At 45.6% G+C, this 10,409-nt stretch overlaps 1 protein-coding gene across 1 annotated transcript in view; it reads left to right on the forward strand.

Moving 5' to 3' along the window:
• The first annotated feature begins 9,664 nt into the window (after positions 1 to 9,664).
• TGIF1 (TGFB induced factor homeobox 1) overlaps positions 9,665 to 10,409 on the forward strand; it is an 11,019-nt gene continuing 10,274 nt past the window's right edge. The window contains exon 1 of the mRNA XM_006029409.3: positions 9,665 to 9,907. The gene's annotated coding sequence lies outside the window, so the exon portion shown is untranslated. The remainder of the gene's footprint in view (positions 9,908 to 10,409) is intronic.

Consider the following 10,409-nt stretch of genomic DNA (forward strand, 5'->3'; position numbering starts at 1 on the left):
AGTAATTGAAGACATAAACACACAATAATTCTTTACTTAAGATAGCACAAGAAACACTCAGGTCCAGACAAAGTAGTACACATACTCACATGCACATACCACTTTCATTTTTCTTGTTATTGAGCATTTTTTAAAATTGTTCCTCCTGTATATGACCTCACTTCTAAACCACAGATTGAGGAATCTCCTTTTGCAGCCACTTCCCTACAAGACTGGTTGGTCAGTCAGTAAAGCTCATACTCTCTTTAACATACATGTATATAATACTGAAAGAAAGACTGATATCAGTTATGTGAAAATATATTTTAAATGTTAGTATATGAATTAAAAGTATGTTATTTGAATGGTTATTCATTGTGCTGCTCCACTATTAATTTGAAAACTAAATTCATGGTAAGAAAAAGGCACCAACTTTGGAAACAAAAGCTTTCAATTTATACACAGAACAGGTACAACATAGACAGTGATGACAGCTTCTCTAAATTGGCTAGTCAATGTGATTTAATCATGACCCGATGTAAAAGTTATTTTTCCTTAATTGTGTTTGTACATTTTTCTGCTTTTTTATGATAGACAAGTAAAACAGCATTTGAGTGCCTTCTTATTTTTCTGTTTTTTATTCTATAAACATAAAATGTTTATTACTTGATTTTGCTGAAGGACTTGATATCTCAGAGGATAGGTATTATTAGATCTCATATAACCCATCATTCCTTCTCTCCTTGACTGTTCAATTTCTACTTTTTTAATTTGTGTTATTTTTCTCCAGCTATCACAAATAGTCCAGGCTCCATATTACCTAAATATAGAATGTAAAAAGAAAGAAACAAAATATGTTTAAAAAATAAAATATCTTTCAGACCCTGCAGCATAAAATAACAAAAAAGGATGTAAGCATATTTTTTCTCCTTTTGCAGGTCACCTTTAACCTTGCTGTTAGAGGGCAATGCCACAGCTTCAATGAGATTTAAAGTACCATCCTGCCAGTAAGAATATTTGGCAAATATTATTAGAAGGACCTAACCAGGAAACAAACATTTTTGCATACACTTGGCTTGTCTATCCATAAAACTATTCCTTTTAAAGTGGATTAAACTAAACAATAACAAGGCACTCTTATTCCCGAATAAAAATGCCCACAGGTGATATAATTACTGCATTTAAATTCATATCCCACTTCAAATTAGAAACAACTTTCAAGTGTTGACAAGCCCTTAGGCTTTGTCTTCATAGCTTTAAAATGCTATTTATAGTAACAAACATGAAATAGATGTATTGCTGCCAAATCCGAAATGAAGACAAAGAACTTGTAATTTAATCTAGGTAAGGTCAGCTCTTTAAAGCTAGTGTCTTGTCCTCACAATATTTTTACCCTATGGGCATGTCCATACATGCTGGCACACGTGGCACAAATGTGTACTGGAGATTTGTGCCTCTGCACATGCATCTGAATATGCACTTTGGTGTGGAGCAAATTGTGCAACTTGGCACAAACTGACCATGCCCAGCTCCTCCCAGATCTGCTGTCAGGGGGAGCAAGAGGCTGGGGCCAGCACTTGTGCTGGCCCCAGCAGCATAAAATGGTGCCCTGGCAAGCAGCTCAGAACTACTTACCCTCAGGAGTTTCTGAGGCCTGTTCAGTTGGTCTGTGGGGACACTAGTCCCCTGTGCCAGGTGGACTGCTGAAGCAGCCCTAACCCAGAGTGGCCCCTACACCCTCTACCCACTGCAGCAGGCTGGCAATCGGGGCTGCTGTCTGGCTGTCACCTGCTGCCACCTGTGACAGCATGCAGCCCCTTGGTTGCATGTCTGCCGGACTCAGACAAGGACGACATGGCTGCCTGGGTTCTGGTACGGGCACTGCAGTGGAGCCATCTGCGCCTCTGGGCCAGTTGCCAGTGGGCTGTGGCTGCACAGTTGGCCTTCAGGCAGCACTGCTGTCATGTCTTTTGGTGCCCCCGCCCTGCCATCTGGGCAGCTATGGCTCAAAAGATATGCTCCTTGTGGTGGCCCACTTCAAACTGTCGAAGCATGTCCTTCTGGCCCCAAATGGCCAGGAGCTCAGCTACCTCACCTGCCCTCCAGTTGAGTCCCCAGTGCTGGCCCTTGGGCAGGCTCCTCTGCCCAGGTCCCGCAACTTGCCTCACCAGCAGAGATCCTGGTGTTCCCTGTTTAAAGATTCCAAATTCTCTTATAAAAAACCCAAATTCTCACATTTAAATACCCAAAATCTGTGTTCTTCCATGATTAAAATGAAACACCACTATATATAGAGAGATCAGTTCAGCAGTGTTTTACTGACATATTTACAAGTTTAAAGTAATTTGGAAGCCTACCAATGCCTCTATCATCATAGTAAAATGAATTCTAAATATCTATATACTTTGGCATTTGCTTTTGGGTTTTTTTTCTCATAGAAAAATCAGAGCTGCCCCTGTCCCCTTTGCTCACCAGGATGGGGGGCACTGAGCAGCATGGGTGCCAGCACCCCGCCCATGCCCTTGCCCCTCACTACCAACCCACAGCCCTGCCAGTGCCCCCCACTCCTGACCTGCAGCCCTCGCCCCCACTAGCTCCACCCTGGCTGCAGCTCCAGCCCAGCACCAGGACATGAGTCCAGCTGCAGCTGTCCCACCCGCTGCTTTGTGACACTGAGCAGTGCTAGCCCTTGCTGTTCTGCTCCCTGTGCCCAGGCCCCAGTGATCCCCATGCCGTTCCTGGGAAGCCCTCGACTGGGGCTCAGGGTCTGAGCTGGGCAAGCCCTTTCCCTTCCAGGCCGACCTCCCCCTGCACAGGTTGCTCTAGGGGGGCAGGAGGGCTCTTAGCCTGGCTCTGACAGCCTCTCTTACCCAGAGCTCTCCCCTACCCCCGACCTCTATCTCTTTCTCTTTCATACACACCCCTGCTGCCACCCCCACCCCTCCCCTCAGCCCATCACACTCTCCAAGTGGCTCCTGGAGTCAAGAGCCCCCACAGGACTGGGCCCCATGGTCCAGGACTAGTGTGGGCATGGGGCAGGGCTGCAGTGTGGCAGTTGCCTGTGCAGCTGCAGCTCCTGCCAGCAGGTCCTGTCCTGTCTGGCAGCTGGGCATGCAGGGTATGAGATGTGTGGCAGAATGTGAGGTTTGAGGGGGCATTGGGTGTGGGGAGTGGGTGTGGGGTTTGTTCGGGTGAGGTTTGTAGGGGTGGATTGGGGCAGCGGTTTGGGGTGTTGTGGGGTCTGTGGGTAGGTATGTGGGTGGGGAGCTTGTGGGGGTGGTTTGGGGGTGTGGGGTTTGTGGGTGGATTGTCAGGGGCTGTGTGGGAGTGTGGACACTGTGTGGAGGTGGGGATGGCTGCTTGGGAGAGGTGGGACCTCCACCTGTCCCCCTGCATGGCACACAGACCCCCTCATAGCACACAGCGCCCCCACAGCAGCAGCAGCAGCCATCAGGGCTCCTGGCAGAGACCCCCGGCAGCACAGGGCCACCTCAGACCTGTTGGCTGCAGATGGCACTGGCCTGGCCCAGACTGTGCGCCCTTGGACAGAACCGGGCCATCTCCTGCTGTCACCCATGGCTGCCAGCACTGCAGGCAGAAACCATGCACCCTTGGGCTCTGCTGGGTCCTGCTTCCAAGTGTCCTGCATGCTGTCAAGCCAGGCCAGCCCCATGCAGGCAGGATCCGGCCGGGCCCGAGGATGCGTGACCTTTGCCTGCAGTGCCGACAGCCATGGGTGATAGCAAGAGCTGGCCTGATTCTGTCCAAGGGTGTGCAGGCTGGTTTGGGCTAGTGCCATGTGTGGCATGCTGCAGCAGCAGGGGAAGGGGGAAGGCCAGGTCCCAGAGCTTCTCTTCAGAGGACCCAGCCTCCTGGAGCATGCCCTGCACCACCTTTTCCCAGTGTGTTTTGTTTTTTTGATACTGAGATTTCCTGGTGTCAAAATTAGAGCCCACACTGCAAATACATAGTGCGGGGAACATTTTTTCATTCCTAGCGTACCTCTTGTGGCGTCTAAAACTGCTTTGAGATGCTGTAACAGGCATGTGTTTGCTCTTCTGGATGCAGGTTATGAGAGCTAATGCCTGGCAGTTAACTCACAGTAAAACATGGTAAAAACTGTTTTTGTCTGTAGGACAAGCCCTTACTTGCCTAAACTTTATTCAGAGAAGCAGTCAGGAAGAAGTAAGTGCTTGCAGAATGGGGGCAATGTTTTCCCACTTCTCTCTTCATGCTCCAAGTGCTTGAGCTATGCTGAGTCTGTCAACAAGCATATTCATTGTAATGGTGATTTTTATACTAACATCTATGTCCTGCCTTACACTGTAGATGTAGATAACCTTTTATATAAAGAATACAAACTAAAAAGCTGTAAGATGTATCTGAAGACAACAAAAACTGTCACTAACAAAGACCTAGAAGCAATTTGTTCCTAATGTATCCAACTCCTTGTCAAGTTTTATTTTTCATTTTTACATGAATTCGGGACAATGAGTACCATTACCCCAGGTGAGAGTAAATGTAATAATTCACTTGTTAAAAACAAAAATTATTTCACACAATGATCTGATTACAAATTGTAGTGGAGAAATTCAATTTCCATAAGTTCCATAAACCACTCCCCAGGCTATCTATAAGGCTTTCAATCTAAGGCAAAAGGCAGGGTGGATTTGCCCCGTATGCAAAAGCCAGAATATCAAACTCACCCCTGCCCTGGGCTGGACCCAGAGGGCCAGCAGCAACTGCAGTGGGTCTGGCACTAGGTGGCAGCATGAAGCTGGGTTTGGGCAGCAGCCTGGGTCTGGGGTTAGCAGCACAGGTCTAGGGGCATGAGGTGGCATGGGCCTGCACAGGCTTGGGGGCTACTGTCAATAAACATGGGACCCCAAGGACCCCAAATTGTGTGGCAGGCCATACCCCCCAACTTTTGGTAGCCCACTGGACAACCACCAGGCCAGATGAAACGGTTCCAAAGGCTGTACCTAGCCCTTAGGCTATATATTTTACACCCCTGTTATAGATTAGTTAAATTAGGGATGCATAAGCTTTTGTAAGCAGTGGCTTACTTCATCAGATGCTACATGGTTATGTCAAGTGACGTTAGCAACATGGCCTATAGTTAACATTTCCCAACACATCTAATAATAAGCCCTTCTTTCCAGATGCCTAGAGACTGGGATAGAAGTGCAGCTGAGGAAAACAGCATGGCACAGGGAGAGTCTCGCAGAGATGTAAGTAGAAGACATCAGCAAGGAACAGGGGAGAGGGATTAAAACATTCACCACCATAATTGAACTACAAGTTGTGTTTCCTCTGCTGTTGATAAATATTTGTGAGATATGTTAATGTCTACACTGCGAAGTATCTGTGCCAAGCAGAGGCACATTTGCACACATCATGTTGCTCTCCATGGGCTACCTTCTGAGCTGGAAACAGGGTACTTTTGTTTTGGCAGCATTGACTAGCCTTTCTATAGCACTAGGTGAATGTTACTATGCTGCTTAGCCAACTAGATTTTAGCCAACTAATACACCTCCCTTCCTCCAGGTGTCCAAGAATTCAGTCTTGCTCTGGAACAGGAGAAGAAGCATGTGTTTTAGTATTCTGTCCTCTGCCCAGATGGGCAGTCCTTCCTAGCAGAGAGCAGGTAAAACATCTTGGGAGGGGAAACAAAAGAATGGAAACAAAATGCATGGAAAGCGAGACTAGCTTTTTTTTAAAAAAAAAAATAAGATAGCCACATCTACCTAGTGCTGTGGGAAGGCTAATTAGTGCAGCTGAAACACATCTACACTGTTTCCAGCTCAGAAGGGAGCCAGTATAGAGCAGCAAAGTGTGTTTGAGCACACTACTGCATGGTATGGTAAGTTTGCAGCCTAGACATGTCCTATATGTTGCTTCTCTCTAATGTAGTGGCTTCCAAAGTACAACCCTACGAAGTATTTGTATACAGCCTGCAATGGACTTCTTAATGGTGGCTGTCTTTGGCAGAACAAGCTAATTCATGAGACTGTAGTCACTGACTACTCAGGAGTAACTGACTGACAAACCTTAGCAGCAGCCCTCTGATTCTCCTTACTGTAGCTTTGTATATGTAAAGCATATTTTTTTTACGTCTATTGAACATAAAGGTATTGGACTGTAGATTCATTTTGTCATGTGGCCCCAGTATGATGCCTAACCCATTAAGTGGTCCTTCATGAAGAAAACTTTAGGAAACCCCTACTCTAATGCTGGCCCACAAGGAGAATGATGACCTGTTGTCAGTTATTCCGTCACTTTGAGTAGAAGAAACTCATATTGTGGATCCAAATGTCCCAATCCTAAATGATACCTATGTGTAACTCAGTATGTCTCCACATAATGGATTTTCTGTTTCTATTTTATTTCTCCTTGATCTTTGAAAACACTAGGAATTTACAGACATAAACATGCAAAGGCTGTTAAAGTTACGAAGTCTAGCACTCAAAAGTTAAGAGAGGCCAGAATGGGTTGTCTGTGCAGTCTTAATTTATCCTTCTTACCCATCTGCATTGAGATAGTCTTTAATTATGTGATCACAGCTGGCAGGCGTAATTAATTTAGACTTCCAGAAGGCTGTTGACAAGGTCTCATGCAAGAGGCCACTAAAGAAGCTAAGTAGACACTGGAGGAAGAAGCTAATTATTGTCATGGATCAAAAACTGCCTGGAACAAAGAATAGGATTAAGTGGTCAATTTTCATCATGGCAAAAGGTTAACAGCAGTGTGTTTCTAGGTTTCATATTAGTCCCAGCATTGTTTAGTATGTTTATTAAGGATCTTGAATGAGGGAGTGAATAGTAAGGGACTAAAATTGGCAGATGACTCAAGGTTATCCAGGTTAATCAGGACAAGAGGGCTGTGACTAGTTTCAGAGATTCTTTAAATAAAATAGGTAAATGACAAGACGATGTGAAATTACATTTACTGTCAACACATGCGTGGTTCCCTCCAATATTAAAGGAAAAAAAATAAACTCCCACAGCTTAAAGAATTCAATGTACAAAGTACAAGGAAGCATAAGGAAGAAACCCAAGTTTCACTGTAGCCAGTTCACTGAAAACGTCTGTTCAATGTACAGCTATGGTAAAAAAGTTAACAATATGTTGAGTAATGGCATGGGAGTAGTACTACTAGTAGTAGTAATACAATATGGCTTTATAGATTTGTGCAGCCTAATCTGGAAGCTGCACACAGTATAGGTCCCCCCTGTTTCAGAAAAAGGAACTTGTAGAATGGTAGTGCCCAACTTTCTGGATGAGCAGTGTGAGGTTAATCGGCAGGGTGGATCCCATGCGATACTGGAGCCTAGGGTTGGTCTGCATGCTAGTCCAATCTCTTGCACCTGGATACATGTGTGCGCTACTGGGTCCAGAAATTTGACAGTGGGGGAATGGCAATTAATACTGCCACCACTCCCCTATTGACAAATTTCCAGGCCCTTGGGGAACTCCGCTGGTCAGATGGCATAGGACTCAGGGGTCAAGCACCCGTGTTGTAGAACACGGTGATGTTTGAACGATACCCAATAGAATGATCCAGGGCACAGAAAAATTCTTATAAAAAAAAAAGGAATTTTATCTTTAAAAGTAACAAAGGAATAGTATATGAAATAATGAATGGTACAGATAAGGTGGACCCAGAATGTGTTTTCTGTGTCTGAATAAAATTAAAAGAGGAGAAATTCCAAAGCAACAAATGGAAATATGATTACATACCATGTGTGTGGAACTTGCTACCACTGGAAGTCATTGTGGACAAGAATTTAAGATTTATTAAGGGGTCAAACATTCATATGTATATAATGTCCAGAGATATCTTAATTAAGAGGGGCTGGACTCGATGATCCTCTGGGGTCCCTTTCAGCCCAAATGTCTATGAAATCTATGAAGAGCAAAATTTGAAAAGTAGATGAAAGCATTGCTTCATGGCTTAAATATATTCGGGAATACGGGTTTCCCTCACGTATGCTGTACATGTGTTCCTGGAAAACAGTGCATAACTTAAATTCGCATAAAGGGAACCCACTGTACAATGTAACAAATAGGGATACATTCCAAGACCTAGACTATACTCACCCCCAGGCCCATTTCTACCACTTTTACAAGACAGTTTTGGTACTCACCAACAGCAGACAGTACACACAAGCACAGGGCACTATCATAATGGGGATGGCAACTACAGAAACACGTCACAGACAATGAGCAAGGAGGCACACAGGAGACTATATTGTGGTGCATATCACTCCCACAATGCACTGCACAAAGCAGCTGACTGCGGGCTTCCACCACACCAATCACATAAGAGTGAATTTATCTCGCATATAACACATTTTGGTATAAGAAGGGTCATTGCATAAGAGTGAATTCGTACATATAGAACCCGCATAAAGCGAGGGAAACCTGTACTGTGGGATGATTAAGAAAAGGAGATTATTTTTCAACTGCCTATTGCAGGGTCATTACATCATTTTCTGAAACAGCTGATACTGGGCACTGACAGATACTGGACAAGGTGGATGACTAATCCACAAAGGCTGTTCCTGTTTTTCTATGCATAAAATAAATGGTTTTCATTGACTGAGCAGCTATTCACTGTATTGGTTTATCTTCAGTGTTCAGTGTGTGGCCCCATGCTTAATTTACTACACACTAATCTACCCCTACTCTGAAGGTACAATTATTAATTTCCTTTTCGGCATGCCTACCTATGGTGCTCAGTTTTAGGCTGAGTGCTTCAAAGACTAATGCATGTTCACAACATCCTGTAAAGTGAAATGATATCCCCACATTACAAATGGGGAACTTAAAGTAACATAAAAATGTCCGCTAATATTCACCATGTTGGGTCCAGCTGGTATAGGAAAGTTTTTCTGAACCAATTCTGTTGTAGAAACTCCAAATATCTTGTTCCCAGTAAAACATCTTGTTTATATACCCATTTTTATTAATCTGTCCTCCAGAAAGATCCTAGTAGTATATATTCCATTGTAACTCTTCATATTCCATCATGAAATTAATGCATCCACCCAGAAATCAGTGCAAGATTGGGAGGACAAAAGCCTCAATAAAATAATCTTGTTTAGTGTTTCAATCGGGAGCAAGATTACACCTCAAAATAAGATTGAAATTCCCAGCCAGTTACCAACTTCAAGAGCAACAGCAGTGGGAGAATGTGAGCTGGCTGGGCTACTATATAGAAAGGAACTCCACAAAAAAAATTTACACAAAGAGGGGAAGGTCCCTTGGCGCAGGCTATTGTTGCCTCACTGAGAGTACTTAGGAAGAAATGGGCCAAACCCCAGTTGTAAATTCAGATCTCACAGCTGGTAGCAAAACAACTTCAAAAAAAAAAAAATCCCATGAGTCATCCCCAGTCCCTTGGAAACACATTTTATTTCGTGTCTTTTCACGTCAGGTTAAAAATGCCAAGTCTGGACTGAGCCTTTTTCCTTTCAAGTAGGGGGAAAGTTAAGTGGGGCAGGGCCGCGCTAAAGCTTCGGGATCCTTATCGGCACACTTGGACCTCAGCTGAGTCACCGACTCCAGCAGATTTGGAGCAGCAACAAGCCATTGTGAGGACAAGTTTAAAGGACCCAGCTGGGGAGGGCTGCTGCTTTCCCTCGCCCCTGATCTGAGTCCCAGAGGGAGGAAGGACACAGGGAAATCTCGCCTACACGATTTGCTTTGTGGGAAAGGCTGCGTTTGCTGAAGCTTCCAGAGTTACACAACAGGCAGCTCCGCTCCCCCCACATGCAGCTTGTCTCCTCCCCTGCTCGCTCTGCACTGGCCTAAGCTCCTCTGAGTCACCGCGTCTGGCTGGGCCGGGTCTCGCTTCACTCACTCTCCGCACTCAGACAGACACCACCGGATATGAGCTACCAATCCCTGCCCCAAACAGCCTCACGGTAAATACGAGCCACGACTCCCCGCAGCAGCAAACACTGGAGCCTTGTTAACTGAACTTACTCAACAGCCGCCTTCCCCCCCCCCATCTGTCCCCAGTGCACAAGGCAACAGCTGTTCTCTCTCCAGTGCGGCTCCCCCGTGCAAAAAAAAAAAAAATAGTTACAGGAAGATGGTTTCAGGACTTGGGAGATGTGTTTATTTTTTGGCATGCTGGTCCTTGACTCCTGGGTTTGGGCGCATTGCGAGGAGAGGGATCGGCTGCGTATGGCGGATCTGGGATTAGAAAGTTTCTTTGAAGCGAGCTCCCAGCTTGGCCCAAGCACCAGTTCGTGGGGGCCGGAGGGGACGTCTCTTTTCCTTCCCAGGCTCAAGCAGCCTCTCGTGTGGCCGCTGCTTTTGCCGGGCCCCGTTTTGGCAAGGGGGGGGTGGCAACTTCCCTCGGGCCCTGCACTCGGGCACCCCGCGTCCCTCCCGCCCCTCGGGCTCGGAGCAAAATAAACT

The sequence above is a fragment of the Alligator sinensis genome, unplaced genomic scaffold (assembly GCF_000455745.1).
Source record: "Alligator sinensis unplaced genomic scaffold, ASM45574v1 scaffold168_1, whole genome shotgun sequence".
Classification (NCBI taxonomy): Eukaryota; Metazoa; Chordata; order Crocodylia; family Alligatoridae; genus Alligator; species Alligator sinensis.